Raw genomic sequence first — 18,417 nt, 5'->3', positions numbered from 1 at the left:
TGATGGTTGCACAACATTGTTAATGTAATTAATGCCACTTAATTGTATTTGTAAAAATGGTTAAAATGGCACATATATTTATTTTATCACAATGAATATTTTTTTCAAACTTAAAAAAAGGTGCATTGAGATTGTTCCCTGAGTTCCTGACAAGTTTTTATTTTGCTAAAGAAACATAATGACAGTTCTCTAAAAGCCCATCCTAAGTTCTTTTATCTTTTATCACTTTTATCTGACTTTATCAGCGATTCAGACAAGTACGAGTTAATCAACACATGCTTTTTTCCCCCACAAAGTTTGAGTTTTATTTTTCGCTGAGGTTGGAGAGTCATCTTAACCTGCATTCATTTTTAAACAGTAACATGGTCTCAAACCGTTCCAAGCAGACATCAGGCAAGCAAAGTGGGTTGAAAATTGCTACTTAAAAAATGGAAACTGGGTGGTGCAACGGTGGCAGTGGCAGAATTCTCATCTGCAATGCCAGAGACCTGGGTTTGATTTCCGGTGGCTGTCCATGCAAGGAAAAAAAAAGGAAACTGCAATGGGAAATCAAGAAGTCACGTACATATGGTGGGGTGATAGTTTATCCTCCTCCCCCAAAAGTTGAACCCAGATGTCATTCCCTTTTTTTGCAGTGACCCACCTGTTGCAGCATGGGGCCTTCCCGCCAAAGCTATGGCTCCCACTTCCTCACAAAATAGCTCTGAGCAAGGATAAGGGTCCCCTCTGGAAATTTCCTTCCAAGCCTCCTTCCTGGGATCCTGGCACAGCCCATGGAGGCATGTTTAAGTCCCCCTTCCCCTCAGGGGCACTCTTCACAAGTAGCACCTCTTAGAGGAAGGCTAGGGCCTTATCGCTGTCCCCTGCAGATGGGCTGGTAGACTTGGGGGCAGCTGTTTGAACCCTGTTTTCCCTTTGAACCCTGTGCTCAGGCCAGGCCCAGCAATCACATTACTGCCAGAAAGGAGCGAGGTCTCTAGACCCGGGGGAGCCACAGTCCTAAGGCCAGAGCTCCAAGGGTTGTTTATATACATTGTCCCTTCCAGTTCCCAACTTCTGAGTTACTTAAGTGCCGAAGGCGTGCTGAAGGTTTTTTTTCTCCCTCCCAACTCGAACTGGTCAACAGACAATTGGGGAGTGGGATAGGCTGCTGAGAAATCCTCTGGTCCACCTCCCCAGGACAGACCCTGGCTAACTCAAGAGGGGCAAGTGGCAAGGGGAGGAGACTGAGACACCGCCCTGAACACTACCAGGGGACCTGTCTGAGACTTAAAGCACAAGCAAGGAGAAAAATGCGGTAGGAAGAGGGACAGGGAGGAAGAGCTGACTGTAGTGGCACCTTTTAGAGGACCACTGAGAACAGCCACGTGGACAACTCACGGCACCTGCCACAGACCAGTAACCCCTGAACTAGACAAGGAGAGGTTGAGCACTGCTTCAGTCTGCATTCATGGAGCTCTCAGCTTCTTTCACTCATTCATATTTGCAGTTATTGAAAAATCCTTTTGTTCAGAGTGTGGAAATGGGTATGAGGTAAGACCCGCTCCACTGGAGGTCAGGGATGCCAGAACTGGCTGAACCTGAAATACCTCCAAGTGTCAGTGGGAGGCATGAAGATCTTGGGATGGGGGCGCAAGGCTGATATAGAACAGCCTGTCCCTTGGAACAGGCAAGTCAATAGATTGTATGGAAATGGTTCAGTTTCAAAGTACTGTCCATTTCCCCAAGGGAGATTTTCTTCCTCTGATCCTTTCAGTTAAGCCTCAAATGGAATGTGAGGTTTAACCACACAAAATAGCAACCACCACATGGATTCAGAACCGGAAGGATTCGAGGCAAAAAGGACTTGCACTTGAAAAGCTCAAGAGCATCTAAGACAGGGATTTGGCCTTACCGAGAGGGAAGAGGGAGAGAAGGAGAGAAGCCAAGCATGAGAGGCACCTCGAGACAACTACGTCGACCAAGGTAAGGTTGGAAAAATTGGTGAATGAATTTAATATGCAGCCTGTGGCTCTGTTATTCCTGTCGTGTCAAAGATGCCTTGGGGGTGTTTCTTCCTTAAATCCATTCCTTTTCTTCTCCTTAAATAAATAAATCTTACATTTTGTGGAAACATCAGTTCTGAAAGCTAACCGTCCCACCCAAGATAAAATATCCTATATGAAAGAAGTCTTTTTAATCCAAAGAATACCTTGTGAAATCTCTGCCCAGAGAAAACATGACCCTCTAAGGCCCAACGTTGCCAAAATCATTTCATTCAATACAATTGTCAATACTTCTTGTCTAAAAAGGTGTTATTATTTTATAAATTGAACTAGATGTTTTACTGACTGGGTTTATTGTATCTTGTCAGATATTTGACATTCCAGCCTAACCCGAAATTGTTGTGTGGGTTCGTTTTTTTTTTTCATATGTATATATTCTAAGCAATTTACAAAACCTTACAATTCATATCTGTAAGTTGAGAATCATGACGTGGTAAAAAGAAATGCCTCTGCAACAAAAAGTACATGGTAAATACCTAATTGTGCAGTAATCTTTCTTACCATTTTATATATTTATCAGTTACCTAATCCCACTCATTTTTTTTCTTTGAAGTCCCTGTAGGATTCATCCTTCCTCTCCATTTTTTTTAAATGTTCTGTAGCCATAAATTATGATACAAATGTGAGATATTGTTATTATTTCCATTATGGCCTTTTGTGGTAGTTTGAAGCTGCATGTACCCCAGAAAAAAAACATGTTCTTAAATTTAATCCATTCCTATGGGTGTGGATCCATTGTAAGTAGGACCTTTTGACAAGGCTAATTCGGTTAAAGTGTAACCCACCTCATTCAGGAGTCCTTTATAAACAGAATAAAAACAGAGACACAGAGAGAAAGCCACACAAGCAAGAATCTGAAATCAACAAAATCCAGAAGAGAAGGGAGAAACCAGCAGATGCTGCCATATGCTTTGCCATTTGGCAGAGGAGCCAAAGATCACCAGTGTTCAGGGAGAAAGCATTGCCTTAATGATGCCTTGATTTGGATATTTACCCAGATTCTAATCATAAGTGAATAAATTCCCATTGCTTAAACTGAACCATATCATGGAAACTAAAACACCAGCTTACTCCTAGATGTCATCATCATCATCACCTTCTCTTGGGTTCCCTGCACCCATCTAACTGTTGTCCCTTTCTCCAGTCTCACCCCACTAATTTGAAGGTAAAGACTATAACTGTCTCTGTCATAATTGTATCTCCTCTATGGGACATAGAAGGTATAGCAAATATGACAAGTAAGCAATTGATATGTGTCATATAAAATGTCCATACAAATTGGTGTAGCAAAAACAGATATGGCTACCAGAGCTAGAGCACAGGAGACCACCTGCATCTGAGTTAGTTAACGAAAGCAGCCCTTTTTTAGCATATTTTATATGTTGAATAGTATGCAAGGGGTTTTATATGCATTTTCATTCCTTTTTTAAACAAGCTTCAATTCCAGCCCAATGCCAAAGTATATGATGTAGACTGTGAGTCCCACAGGAAGCAAACTAGGAAGAAAGCAGGCTGGGTCAGTAGAGTCAGCAAAGACTTCTGAGAGGTCTGTGTAAGAAAAGGGAAGGAAACATGCTCCAGAAGGAACAGCAAGAACAGAGGTCAGAAGTGAGGATGGTCTGGCATTTATAGAAGTAAGACCAGTCTCTTTGGAGAGAGGGTTGTACAGAGGAGAGAGGAGCATGTGGTAAGCTGGATAAAGGTATGAGGATCCATGTGGGGAAATTCGCAGTGTAGACTCAGTTGGCAGCATCAGAGAAGGGAAAAACACCTGATACAGCCTGTTTCCAAAAAGCTGCAGCAATCCCCTTCTTGGGCAGGACTCAGCTCCATTGCTGCTGGGTGTTCCAGAGCCCTTGACTCTTGGCCCATTCACAACCTTGGTTTGGCAACCCACCTCTGTCCTCATCTCAGTCTACATCCTGTGCCAGGCTCTGCCACTTAGCTTCAGCCCTCTTGACTCTCAACCTCACCCTGACCACCACTGGCACTGCTGTAGGAGCTCAGAAGGAAAGCCTCAAGCAAGCAGAAGCAGCTATTTATTCCCATTTTAAATTATTAACTATTTGCATATACAAAATATATGTGTAGTGTATACATGTCAGTTATGAAGCAAAATAACCTAACAGTCATGAGCCCATTCACCAACCTGAGAACTAGAATACAACCAAAATTATCAAACTTACTGATCACAGGATCTTGCCTCCCCCAAAGATAACCACCATTCTGAACTTTAAACAAAAAAAATTTTTTTCCTTGGTTTTCTTTATAGATTTAGCACATATGTGTGCATCCCTAAACAACATATTGTTTCGTTTTGCTTGTTTTTGAACTTTATAAAAACATTCTCACACGATGGTCTTCAAAACTTGCTTTTGTCACTCAGCCTTACATTTCTAAGATCCATCCATGTTGATGTTAGTGTAGTTCATTCACCATCACTGTTGAATAATTTGCCATTATATGACAATACCACAATTTATTTCTCTGTTCTCTTATTGTTGGACATTTTTTGTCTTTTTAAATATTTATTGGGGGATTTTTTTAATGCAATGGTAAGATGTGTTTTAGCTTCCCACCAGCTAAAACAAATACTACACAATGGGTTGGCATAACAACAGGAATTTATTGGTTCATGGTTTGCTTCCTGTAGGGGTCAGAATCTTCTGGCTAGCTGACAATCTTTGGGGTTCTTTGTCTTTTCTGTCACATGGCAATGCGCATTGTATTCACTCTCCTTTCTCTTCTGGGTTCCATTGACTTCCAGCTTCTGGCTGCTTCCTGCGGCTTCTCTCTTTCTGTGTCCAATTTCCTTTGCTTATAAAGACTTCAGCCCTGTTGGATTAAAGCCCACCCTCACTCAGTTTGAGCATACCTTAACTAATGACATCTTCTAAGGTCCTACTACAAATGGGTCACACCCTCAGGACCAGGGGTTTGGAACCTGAACATGCCCTTTGTGAAGGGCACAATACAGTCCTCACAGATACATTTATTTTAGATAATTGGAAAACCCAGAAATATAAAAATAAAGATCACTTGCAATCGCCATGTCAACATCTTGATTTATATCTTTTCAGTCATTTGACCTATATTGTTAGCATAACTTGGGATCATACTGAACCTAATCTAATCTTACTTTATATATCGTGAACACTTCCTTGTCATTAAGGCATCATCCTTCCACAATTTGACTTTTTTTTTTTAACATGGGCAGGCACGGGGAATCAAACCCAGGTCCTCTGGCATGGCAGGCAAGCATTCTTGCCTGCTGATCCACCACGGCCCACCCTACAATTTGACTTTTAAAAGAAGGGTGAGGCAGAGGAAGCTGGAGGCAGATGGCCCTTTCAGAGGCCAATATAATGATCTGTGTAGAGGCTCTGCAGGTCTGGGAAGAGACCCAGACAGGAAAACAGGTCCTGGTGTCAAGGACCACAAGGAAAATGCAGGCAATAAGATGCACAGAGATGGGCAAAACGCCAGAGCAGTGGAGCCACGAATAAGTGCAGCAGGAGTCCATTTTGACTGTGTGGGAGGGAGCAGGGGGGCTTCAGCAAGGCTGCGGAGATGGCAGGCGGTACAAATGGGGGCTCAGCAAGTACTGGGTACCCTGAAAGAGGATGTGGATGCATGCTGTGACCTCCTTCCCTTCTCTCCATCATCTCCTATTCATCGTTTTCTGTTCTTTCAAGGGAGAGCGAAATTTCTCTCCCTTATTCCCCTTTCCATCTGGGGATTTGGCTCTCACTTATGTCTTCCAACCTCCTCAGAAAAAGGCCAGCGTGAAGAACGTCTAGTTCCAGGAATCAATGACTCAGCATAACTTTCACCTGATTGCTAAGCCTTGAAAATGATCAATGACAACTTCATATTTGCTTCACCACTCACTTCATGCTTTGTCTGCTGTGGCTTACAAGCCATTTACATTCTCTTTGAAAACACGCACACACAATTTCTGTGGCAGCAAATTTCTGCTTCACCCTTTACATTCTCTGAGAACCACCCCCCCCCCCCACGTTCTCTCCTTCACCTCCGGCCTCTCTGAGTAATGGCTCCTTTCTCTGAGCCCCCTCCCCACCATTGCCCCAGTCCTGGCTGTCGTTACCCCTGGATGGGGTAAACATTGTTTGCTGTCACCTAAGCTGTGTGCCTCCAAAGGCTGGGATCCTTGACGCCTCATCTCTGTGGCCCCAGTGCCCAGCACTTCATAGGAGTAGGAGCACAGCTGTACTAAATGGGCACCAGCTTGGAAAACAAAAGCAAAAGGAATATAGGAAAGGTCTAGGGGGCATCAGATTTCCTTGGGTTTAGACTAATGAGGTCACCACTCCAGGTAACTTTGTTACATAATCACATCAAAAGTTCTCTATGGCGTGATGTTCCATCCCGCTGCCTCTGTGCCCTGCGTGTTCCACATAAAACCACCATTTTATTACCACTTCCACCCACACCAGAAACCTGCAGCACATCTCAATGAGCAAGTCTTCCTATCTGCAAAGCTCTGATGTGCCTGTCTCTGCTTTCTCATTCAATGAATATTTATTAAGCCACTATTATGTGCAAGGAACAATCTATTTTAATGTCCCCTGCAGCCCCTTGAGACCCATTGCAAGAGATAAAGATGCTGTTATAAATGAACACCCGGACACTGAATAATAACGACGGTGCATCCAGCTTTCCTTCTGCAACTGTGCTTTCAAAGTCATTACATCCTGTCCCCACCTACATTCCAGTTTTTCCTGTATCTTTAAAACTTTTATAACTTAGGCTGCCAACATGACACAGCCATTTAGAAACAGCTTTTAAAAGTAAAGCTATTAAGGCAGAGCATCTCTTAAACGAGAGGGACAAGGACTGCGGGCAGGAGCAGGCGGTGTGAGGTCGTCATGCCACCTTGTTAGGGTGATGTGTGTGGTGAAGACAATGTACAATCTGTGCTGAGAGGGGGTCTGCCTGCAGACACACAAACTCAAGCCATTTCTAAGGGAGTTACCCATTAAGTTCAAAGAAGTAGATGTTTCCAAACTTCTTATTCAGGAAGTTCAGAAAACAATGTTTAGAAAATCATCCAGCGCAAAGGAGAAAATGGGCAGACAAAAGCTGCAGACATTGCCATTAGAAAGAACATTAGAAAAAGCTACAAACAATTAAGTAAGCAGAAATCAGAGGAAGAACTCAAGAATAAGAATCAGCTCTTAGAGGCTGTCGATGAGCAGTTGCACCTGAAGTTGACTGAAACTCAGGGAGAGCTGAAGGATCTGACTCAGAACTCTGGAAAAGTTTCAGCACAACTGTTTGGCAATTTTGGAGAGCAAGGGCATCAACCCAGTTTTAGGCAGCAAACATGAATCCAAAATAGATTACATGGGCTCTATGTTGCTGCTGTAAACTTTGCAAGATGAGCTGGAGCTTTTTAATGAAACAGCCAAATAACAGATGGAGGGAGAAGTAATGGTCCTTAATAGTAAAGTTAAACGAAGTTGAAAGGCAAAGAAAGTATCCAGTTCCTAGAACAGCAAACCATATGTACTACTCAAGTAGATAATTTTACAACAGCCCTTGAAGAAATGGAGCAGGTATTAGAAATGAGATTAAAAAGGAAGTGGCCACCAACTTCTATGTGAGACTAAAGGAAGAGATGTTTATTTGGTGCAAAATTTATATTTTGGGTAGTGCATTTCCTAATTTAACTTCTATGGTTTTAGCTAAACACCATAACTACATGGAATCTTGAATAGATCAAGAGATCTTGTTGGTTTGTACAGGTTAGTGTGATGCCCCAAAATATTCTAGAGTAATTTGAGCAGAGAATAAAAACAGCATTTGCAAAGTCCCCTTGGTGGACTGGGAAGAAAGGATGAAATATTAAACTTTCCCATCTGGGTAAGTCCTCATATTCTTGCAAGAAGTGGGGACAACCAATTCAATAGGCTGAGCCCTCAATCTTAGGATTGTTCCTGCAAAGGATAGGCTAAGCCTATTTATAATTAATTATGTCTAAGAGTCACCCCCAGAGAACCCCTTTTGTTGTTCAGATTTGGACTCTCTCTCTAAGCCAATTCAGCACGTAAACTCATTGCCCTCCCTCCTACATGGGACATGACTCCTAGGGGTGTAAATCTCCCTGGCAACGCGGGACAAAAATCCCAGGATAAGCCATGATGTGGCATCAAAGGATTGAGAAAGACTTCTTGACCAAAAAGGGAAGAGAGAAATGACAAAATAAAGTTTCAGTGGCTGAGAGATTTCAAACAGAATAGAGAGGTCATCTTGGAAGTTATTCTTATGCATTATATAGATATTCCTTTTTAGTTATGGTGTATTGGAGTGGCTAGAGGGAAGTACCTGAAACTGCTGAACTGTGTTCCAGTAGCCTTAATTCTTAAAGATGATTGTGTAACCATATAAATTTTTTTCAGTATACAAAATATTTAATTTTTAAAAATTTTATTAACCAATCAACATACAACACAAACATTCTTAACGTGTGAACATTCCATACCTGGTGTGCAATCAATGGCTCACAATATCATCACATAGTTGTATATTCATCACCATGATCATTTCTGAGAACATTTACATCATTCCAGAAAAAGAAATAAAAAGAAAAAAATCATACCTTCAATACCCCTTATCCCTCCCTCTCATTGACCACCAGTATTTCCCTGTACCCAATTTATTTTAGCATTTGTTCCCCCTATTAGTTATTTATTTTTATCCATATTTTTTACTCATCTGTCCATACTGTACATAAAAGGACCATCAGAGCAAGGTTTTTAACAATCACACAGTCACTTTGCAAAAGCTGTATCATTATACAATCATCTTAAAGAAACATGGCTACTGGAACACAGCTCTACAGTTTCAGGCACTTCCCTCTAGCCTCTCTAATACAACTTAAACTAAAAACGGATTATCTATATAATACGTAAGAATAGCCCCCAGGATAATCTCTTGACTCTATTGGAAATCTCAGCCACTGACACTTTATTTTGTCTCATTTCTCTCTTTATTTTGTCTCATTTCTCTTCCGGATACTAGATCCTTATCTGATCTGATATATTGTTTCCAAATATTGTCTCCCATTGTGTAGGCTGTCTTTTTACTTTCTTAACAAAGTTCTTTGATGCACAAAAGTGTTTAATTTTGAGGAGTTCCCATTTATCTATTTCTTTCTTCAATGCTCGTGCTTTGGGTATAAGATCTAGGAAACCACCTCCTATTATGAGATTGATATTTCCCCACATTTTATTCTAAAAGTTTTATGGTCTTAGATATAATGTTTAGATCTTTGATCCACTTTGAGTTAATTTTTGTATAGGGTGTGATATATGGATCCTCTTTCATTCTATTGCATGTAGATATCCAGTTCTCTAGGCACCATTTATTGAAGAGACTGTTCTGTCCCAGGTGAGTTGGCTTGACTGTCTTATCAAAGATCAATTGTCCATAGATGAGAAAGTCTCTATCTGAACACTCTATTTGGTTCCATTGGTCAGTATATCTATCTTTATGCCAAACCATGCTGTTTGACCATTGTAGCTTCATAATATACCTTAAAGTCAGGTAGTGTGAGACCTCCTACTTGATTTTTTTTTTTTCTCAGGATACTTTGAGCTATTCGGGGCAATGTGCCCCTCCAGATAAATTTGGTTATTGGTTTTTCTATTTCTGAAAATTAAGTTTTTGGGATTTTAATTGGTCTTCCATTGAATCTACAAATCAATTTAGGTAGAATTGACATCTCAACTATATTTAGTCTTCCAATTCATGAATACGGTATGCTCTTTCATCTACTTAGGTCTTCTGTGATCTCTTTTAGAAATTTCTTGTAGTTTTCTTTGTATAGGTCTTTTGTATCTTTAGTTAAATTTATTCCTAAATATTTTATTTTTTGGTTGAAATTGTAAATGGAACTTTTTTCTTGATTTCCCCCTCAGATTGTTCATTAGTAGTGTATAGAAACATGACAGATTTTTGAGTGTTGATCTTGTAACCAGCCACTTTGCTGTACTCATTTATTAACTCTAGTAGCTTTGCTGTGGATTTTTTCAGAGTTTTTGACTGATAGTATCATATCATCTGCAAAAAAATGAGAGTTTTTACTTCTTCCTTTCCAATTTTGATGCCTTGTATTTCTTTTTCTTGTCTAATTGCTCTGGCTAGAACTTCCAAAACATTGTTGAATAACAATGGTGATAGTGGACATCCTTGTCCTGTTCCTTATCTTAGGGGGAAAGTTTTCAGTTTTTCCCCATTGAGGATGATATTAGCTGTGGGTTTTTCATATATCCCTTTATCGTGTTGAGGAAGTTCCCTTCTATTCCTATCCTTTGAAGTGTTTTCAACAGGAAAGGATGTTGAATTTTGTCAAATGCCTTTTCCGCATCAATCAAGATGATCATGTGGATTTTCTGCTTTGATTTTATGATGTATTACATTAATTGATTTTCTTATGTTGAACCATCCTTCCATACCTGGGATGAATCCTACTTGGTCAAGGTGTATTATTCTTTTAATGTAGTACTGGATTCGATTTGCAAGAATTTTGTTGAGTTTTGCATCTATATTCATTAGAGAGATTGGTCTGTAATTGTCTTTTCTTGTAGTATCTTTGTCTGACTTTGGCATGAGGGTGATATTGGCCTCAAAGAATGAGTTATGTAAGCTTCCTTCCTCTTCAATTTTTTGAAGAATTTGATCAGAATTGTTACTAATTCTTTCTTGAACGTTTGGTAGAATTCACATGTGAAGCCATCTGGTCCTAGATTTTTCTTTTCTGGGAGCTTCTTAATGACTAATTCAATTTCTTTATTTGTGATTGTTTTGTTGAGGTCGTCTATTTCTTCTTGAGCATTATTGGTTGTTTATGCCTTTCTAGGAAGTTGTCCATTTCGTCTACATTGTCTAGTTTATTAGATTAGTTGTTCATAGTATCCTCTCATTACCTCTTTCATTTCTGTGGGGTCAGTGGTTATGTCTTCTCTTCCATTTCTGATTTGATTCATTTGCATCGACTTTCTTCTTCTTTTTGTCAACCTCACTAAGGGTCCATCAGTCTTATTGGTTTTCTCATAGAACCAATTTCTCGTTTTGTTGATTTTCTTAATTGTTTTCATGTTCTCAATTTCATTTATTTCTACTCTAATCTTCGTTATTTCTTCCCTTTTGCTTGCTTTGGGGTTAATTTGCTGTTCTTTCTCTAGTTCTCCCAAGCAGAGAGTTAATTCCTCAATTTGTGCTCTTTCTTCTTTTTTTGATGTAAGGATTAAGGGCAATAAATTTCTCTCTTAGCACTGCCTTTGCTGCATCCCATAAATTTTGATATGTCGTGTTTTCATTTTCATTTGCCTCAAGATATTTACTGACTTCTCTTGTAATTTCTTCCTTGATCCACTGGTTGTTTAACACTGTGTTGTTGGCAACAAGCAAACTCACTGCCCTCCCCCTGTCTACATGGGATATGACTCCCAAGGGTGTGGACCTTCCTGGCAACGTGGGACAGAAATCCTAGAATGAGCTGAAACAGCATCAAGGGATTGAGAAAAACCCTAGAATTAGCTGAGACTCAGCATCAAGGGATTGAGAAAACCTTCTTGACCACAAGGGGAAGAGTGAAATGAGACTAAATAAAGTGTCAATGGCTGAAAAATTCCAAACAGAGTCAAGAGGTCATCCTGGAGGTTATTCTTACGCATTAAATAGATATCACCTTGTTAGTCAAGATGTGATGGAGAGGCTGGAGGGAACTGCCTGAAAATGTGGAGCTGTGTTCCAGTAGCCATGTTTCTTGAAGATGATATAGCTTTCAAAATGTGACTGTGTGATTGTGAAAACCTTGTGTCAGATGCTCCTTTTATCTACCTTATCAACAGATGAGTAAAACATATGGAATAAAAACCAATAATAGGGGGAACAAATGTTAAAATAAATTTAGTAGATTGAAATGCTAGTGTCAATGAAAGGGAGCATAAGGGGTATGGTATGTATGAATTTTTTTCTGTTGTCTTTTTATTTCTTTTTCTGAATTGATGCAAGTGTTCTAAGAAATGATCATGATGATGAATATGCAACTATGTGATGATATTGTGAATTACTGATTATATAGGTAGAACGAAATGACCATAAGTTAAGAATGTTTGTGTTTTTTTGTTGTCATATATGTATTTTTAATTTAAAAATTAATTTAAAAGAAGAAGAAGAAGAAGAAGAAAATGGAGGTTTCCAGGCTCCCAGCCTGGGGTTCTATCCCTAAGTCTAGACTAAAGATAATGCCAAAAAAAAAAAGTGTGTTGTTGAGCCTCCATATATATGTGGATTTTCTGGCACCCTGCCTATGATTGATTCCCAACTTCATTGCTTTATGACCTGAGAAACTGTTTTGTATGATTTCAATCTTTTTAAATTTATTGAGACTTGTTTTGTGACCCAGTATATGGTGTATCCTTGAGAATGATCCATGAGCAGTTGAAAAAGGTATATCCTGCTGTTGTGGAACGTAATGTTCTACAATTATCTGTTAAGTCTAATTTGTTTACTGTATTATTCAAATTCTCTATTGATCCTCTGAACAGATGTTCTGTCTATTTTTGAGAGTGGGGAATCTGAAGTCTCCAACTATTATGGTAGATGTGTCTATTTCTGTTTTCAGTGTCTGCCTGAAAAGGAGCAGACACTGAAAAGAGAGTGCTCGATGTATTTTGGAGCACTCTGGATTGGTGCATAAATACTTATGATTGTTAAGTTTTCTTGTTGAATTGTTCCTTTTATTAATACATAGTGTCCTTCTTTGTCTCTTTTAATTGTTTTACATTTGAAGTCTAATTTGTTGGATATTAGTATAGCTACTCCTGCTCTTTTCTGATTGTTGTTGCATGAAATATCTTTTCCCAACCTTTCATTTTCAACCTATGTTTATTCTTGAGTCTAAGATGTGTCTCCTGTAGACAGCATGTAGATGGGTCCTGTTTTTTAATTCATTCTGCCAGTCTATATTTTTGATTGGGGAGTTTAAAACATTAACATTTAGTGTTATTACTGTAAGGGCAGTACTTTCTTCCACCATTTTGTCTTTTGGATTTTATATGTCATATCTAATTTTTTTTCTTATTACCTTTACTGATAGTCTTCATTTCTACACTCTTCTCCATACCTCTCTCTGCTCTCTTTTCCTATCTGTCTCTAGTGCTCCCTTTAGTATTTCTTGCAGAGCTGGTCTCTTGGTCACAAATTCTCTCAGTGATTTTTTTTTTTTTGTCTGAAAATGTTTTAATTTCCCCTTCATTTTTTGAAGGATAGTTTTGCTGGATATAGAATTCTTGGTTGGCAGTTTTTCTGTTTTTGTAACTTAATTATATCATACCACTGCTTTCTCACCTCCATGGTTTTTGCTGAGAAATCTACACACAGTCTTATTGGGCTTCCCTTGTATGTGATGGATTGCTTTTCTCTTGCTGCTTTAAAATTTTTCTCTTTCTCTTTGACATCTGACATTCTGATTAGTAGGTGTCTCAGAGTACCTCTATTTTTATCTATTCTGTTTGGGGTATGCTGCACTTCTTGTATCTGTAATTTTAAGTGTTTTATAAGAGTTGGGAAATTTTCAGTGATAATTTCCTCCATTGGCTTTTCTCTTCTCTTCTCCTTCTGGGACACCCACAACACATATATTCATGCCCTTCATGTTGACAATTCAATTCCCTGAGTCCCTGCTCATATTTTTCCATTCTTTTCCCTATAATTTTTTTGCTTGTCAGATTTCAGATGTCCCATCCTCCAGTTCACTAACCCTATCTTCTGCCTCTTGAAATCTAACATTGTAGGTTTCCATTGTTTTTTTTTCATCTCTTCTACCGTGCCTTTCATTCCCATAAGTTCTGTGATTTGTTTCTTTCAGACTTTTGATTTCTTCTTTTTGCTTATCCCTTGCCTTCTTTATATCCTCCCTCAATTCATTGATTTGATTTTTGATGAAGTTTTCCATGTCTATTTGAACATTCTGAATTAATTGTTTCAACTCCTGCATCTCATTTGAATTGCTGGTTTGTTCCTTTGAATGAGCCATATCTTCAATTTTCCTAGTATGAGTCGTTGTTTTTTGCTGGCATCTAGACATTTAATTTCCTTAATTCAAGAGATTGTTTTTGCTTTTTTTTATCTAGGTTTTTCTTGCTAGATGACTTTGTTATCTATCTGTTTTTTGACATTCAGTTTAGTTTATTCTAGATCTCTAGCTTAGGTTTTGTTTAACAGATCAGCATTTTTCAGTTCTTTTTTTCTTGTTTCTTGCCCTGCATGTATGGTGCCTTTTTTTTCCCTCTTAGGAGGATGTACTTAGGTATTATAGACCTCAGTCAGATTTTCCCAAACCAAACTGGCCTCCTCTCGGGAGGAAAGCGTCTCCTTGTCAGTTTTCCTTGAGGGTGAGACCCAGCAGGTTGACAAACTTTTCTATGAAGCCTCTAGACTCTGTGTTTTTCTTATCCTGCCCAGTACATGGTGCTTGTCTGCTTGCAGGTCCCACCAGCATAAGGTGATGTGGTATCTTTAACTTCAGCAGACTCTCTCTGCTGGGTGTGTGATTGAGACAGAAGAGAGGTTGCAGGCTGGCTTTAATCGCTTCAGTTTTCCAGACCCTGGGGTCTGAATTTCTTGAGGGAGGGATTCCACCTGAGCTGGGTCCCACCCCTCTCCTGGGGAAGGCACAGCCTCCAGACAAGCTCTCAGACAAGCTTAATTATGTCCTTGCCTGGGACAGTTGGAGCCTGAGAAGCCTTGCAGTTGTATCCAAAGAGTAGTCAAGCTGTAGAAACACAGCCACAAAAAAGAAAAAAAAATCCTAGTTTTCAGAGCAGGACCCCTGTTTCTCAGGTTTGCTAATCAAGAGCTTAAGTTGGTACGTTGCTCTGTGTATCTCCAGGTCCTATGTGCCCCCTCCTTTCCTTCAGAGCCCAGACCCTTTCAAGTATTTTGTGCTGCCCAATCTAAACAAACCTCTTTTTTTTTCCATTAGCCCTGCCCCCTCTGTGCCAGGGTAGAAGCCAGCAACCTCAGATTTTACTTGAGGTTCAGCTGACTGGGGGCCTATTTTTAAAAGTCAGAATTTGTTAAGTAATTCACAGATTTGAGCTTAGTTGCTCAGCCCCTTGATGCTAGTAAAGTCTCTTTCCTTTCCCCCTCTAGGAAACAGCCTATGGGGAGGGGCACTGGCCATGCGGCTTGGGGGACTTGCAGTTTAGGGTTGGATCACAGCTGGTCCAGCTTGTCCAGACTGGTGTATGCTGTATTAGGTCACTGATGTGGCCCCAGCAGTTGTTGTATACAGTTCCTGGCTATTAGCTGCTCTGGAGGGTGGACTAAATATACCACGCTTCAGTAAGCTGCCATCTTGGCTCCTTTTCCACCATATAACTTTTACAGTGTGAATGTGTGAATATGAAAACTTTGTGTCTGATGCTCCTTTTATCCAGGGTATGGATAGACGAGTTAAAGTAAAAAAAGATAAACATGAATAAATAATAGGGGGAGATAAAGGGTAAAAACTGGGTAGATTGAAATACTGTGGGTCAATGAGAGGGAGGGGTAAGGGGTATGGGATGCATGAGTTTTTCTTTTTTCTTTTTGTTTCTTTTTCTGGAGTGATGCAAATGTTCTGAAAAATGATCATGGTAATGAATACACAACTATGTGATAATATTGTGGGCCACTGATTGTATTCCATGTGTGGAATGTTTGCATGTTAAGGATGTTTGTATGTTTGTATGTTAAGATTTATTGATAAAAAATAAAAAAAATAAAAAAGGAAGTGGTCAGACGGCTCCCTCTAGGGGATAAATTCTCAGACAAAACCCCATAGGACATTTTCTTGGCTATGCTTTTCTAGGATTCACCATCCCCTGATGACAACAGCTTCTGCAGTAGGATTCAGGACATCCTTAAGGTGGAATGGAGGTTACTCTTTCAGCAAATGTTCCAAGCTTCAGATTGGTCAGCTTTCTTGAGCCTCCCACATAAATAATGGAGACCTACCAAAGAGGGGCCTGGAGGCTTGGATCAACTCCTAGCAGCAAAGCAGAACACCATTAAAAAACTAAACCACCACAGCTAGAGGAGCTAAACAGTCACATAAAGATTTTTGGGAAGAAAACCTGAATTGCCCAGCAAGCACAAGTGCCCCACAGGAGACACCATTGAGGAACCGTGCCATCCCCTTCTAACTTGGACACATTCTGTCCCATCCTGATTGGGCTTCTATACTTCATTGTAAATTTATGAACCTGAAGTTGCTTGAATAGTTTGGCTTAATAAATGGGTTGAAGGTATGGGTGGTATTAACAGCTACCTGAAACAATATACCTTGGACATTAAAATCTAAAGCACTTCTGGTTTTTAAAAAGTGCAACTTAAAAATAAATATTTCTGTAAATAAATTAAAAATAAGAAAAGCAATTAAAGTTTAGGGTAACTTTGTTGTACAGTTCGGGTGCAACTGCTTATTGATAGCCTCTAAGAACTGGTTCTTATTAAGCTCCTATGTCTAATGAAAAGTAACTACAATAAATAAGAAGTATGTCCCAGACCAGAACGAAAACATTTTGTCAACTGTAAAAAAATGCACCATCCTTCCTCATAAAATGAAATTGCATGGAAATATTAGTTCAGTTTCTAACTGGATAAAGTTTACAAAGTTGGTTCCATGTAGAGAACAGGGCTGGAGTGGGGTGGGGGGTAAGGGGAATTGACCTTTCATTAAATGATGGACACTTTGTCCACAAAACTGTAAGGGAGGAGATGTTATTAGTCAGTCAGGAAGACAAGAAATTGAGGGATTTCTCACTTGGTACCCTCAATTTTCTCTTAGTTTGGTAAGGGATTATAGGGTCAGACATTTGAGGACAACAATAGTGAATGTTTAAAATAACTCCTGGAGAAATGGGAGACAGCTGGTTAGGGGAATAGAAGCTGGAGCGGAAAGCTAAGCATTAGGATGCAAGCTCAATATTATATAAGCAAGTGAGTGACTAAAACAGTGGACCATGGCTATATTTCCTGGGAAGAGAGTTAAGGTGGGAGCAGGTTCATAGGTTGGAGGAAATGGAGAAAAGGGTTGAGGGACCTGCAGTCTTCATGAGGTCAAAGAACAAGAGTTGGGAGAATAGACGTGAGAGACCTGGAAAGATAAGGATTATATGATCAGAAAGTAGGCACAAGAGTGTAAGAATTCAAAGGAATGGCTGTAGGTACTCAATGTCCAGACTGAGCTTCTAGAAGATCTGTGGCTAGCTGAAACACATTTTTTTCATCAGTGGTCTCCTGACCAGCCTGAAAAGGAGTTCTTGCAACTGAGAACCTTTCTCCAAGCCTGAGTCTTTAGTCTTCAATTCTATACCTCGCCCTCCCTCCAAATTCTTCCCATAAATTGTCTTTTTCTTTTAGTTAATCAGAGCCCTTTTCTTTTGTTTGCCACCAGAGAACTTGAACTAATACAATTGTAAGGTGACTCTGTGTCCTGGTTTGCCTAAGGCAGTCCCAGGCTATGTTTGTTGTCCCAGTGTTGCATCTGGAGTAACATTTATCCTGGAATTTTCCTTTTTAAATGAAGTATTACTAATAATTATTAAAATAAAATAAGAATGGGTTTGGAAGACTTCTACTTTGTACTTCTACATTCTGCCATGCTTCTCCAGTAGCACTGAAAGAGTTCTCACTTTAACAGATAGCTAAATCCAAAGCAAAACCAGCTTATAGGCATGTCTTGGCAGATGCGTATCTTGGTCACGTAGTGAGTGAACCATTCTGTTGTGCTGTGGCTTGTGATGGGCATCAAATCCCAAGCTAAAGGTTGGTGAGGGCAGTGAAAAATTATAGATTAAATGTACTTGACATATATAAGGAAACAGGCTGAGTAGTACTGCTAGAGTGTGTATGCTCTTCTGACAGTGGTTTTCTATAAATCTACAGCTATTTATTTTACTATTTGAAAACGCTTTTTTATTTGGCAATAAAACTTTGGTAGTAAGAGTTTAAAAAGTGCATATTTAATGAAAAATTAAGAAATGAATTTCATTTCTTTAGAAAATTGATGATGAATTAATAACTCATGCAAAATCTTTGTTGACATTTGCCATTCACAATGGGGTCCACAGTGATACCACTGATAGGCTGGTAGATGAATCCACATCTACTTCAAAAGTCAGTCATTATTTTTTTTTAATTGTATCCAAAGACAATGACATCACATTTGCAGTTGTAGAAGATACATTTACATATCATTCTGTGAAAATGACTTTTCATTTTGAACAAATGACAGTTCCAAGTTTCTTTAGGCACACGTGAAAAATGAAGCCAAAGCTATTGATGTATTGACACC

The 18,417-nt window shown here is 39.5% G+C and overlaps 1 pseudogene; it reads left to right on the top strand.

Moving 5' to 3' along the window:
* The first annotated feature begins 1,930 nt into the window (after nucleotides 1-1,930).
* On the top strand, nucleotides 1,931-7,672 carry LOC143690652 (small kinetochore-associated protein pseudogene; annotated as a pseudogene).
* Nucleotides 7,673-18,417: the final 10,745 nt, after the last annotated feature.

The sequence above is a fragment of the Tamandua tetradactyla genome, chromosome 7, assembly GCF_023851605.1.
Source record: "Tamandua tetradactyla isolate mTamTet1 chromosome 7, mTamTet1.pri, whole genome shotgun sequence".
NCBI classification, from domain to species: Eukaryota; Metazoa; Chordata; class Mammalia; order Pilosa; family Myrmecophagidae; genus Tamandua; species Tamandua tetradactyla.
The sequence above is the reverse complement of the archived record's forward strand: the minus strand, read 5'-3'. Positions and strand labels throughout refer to the sequence as shown.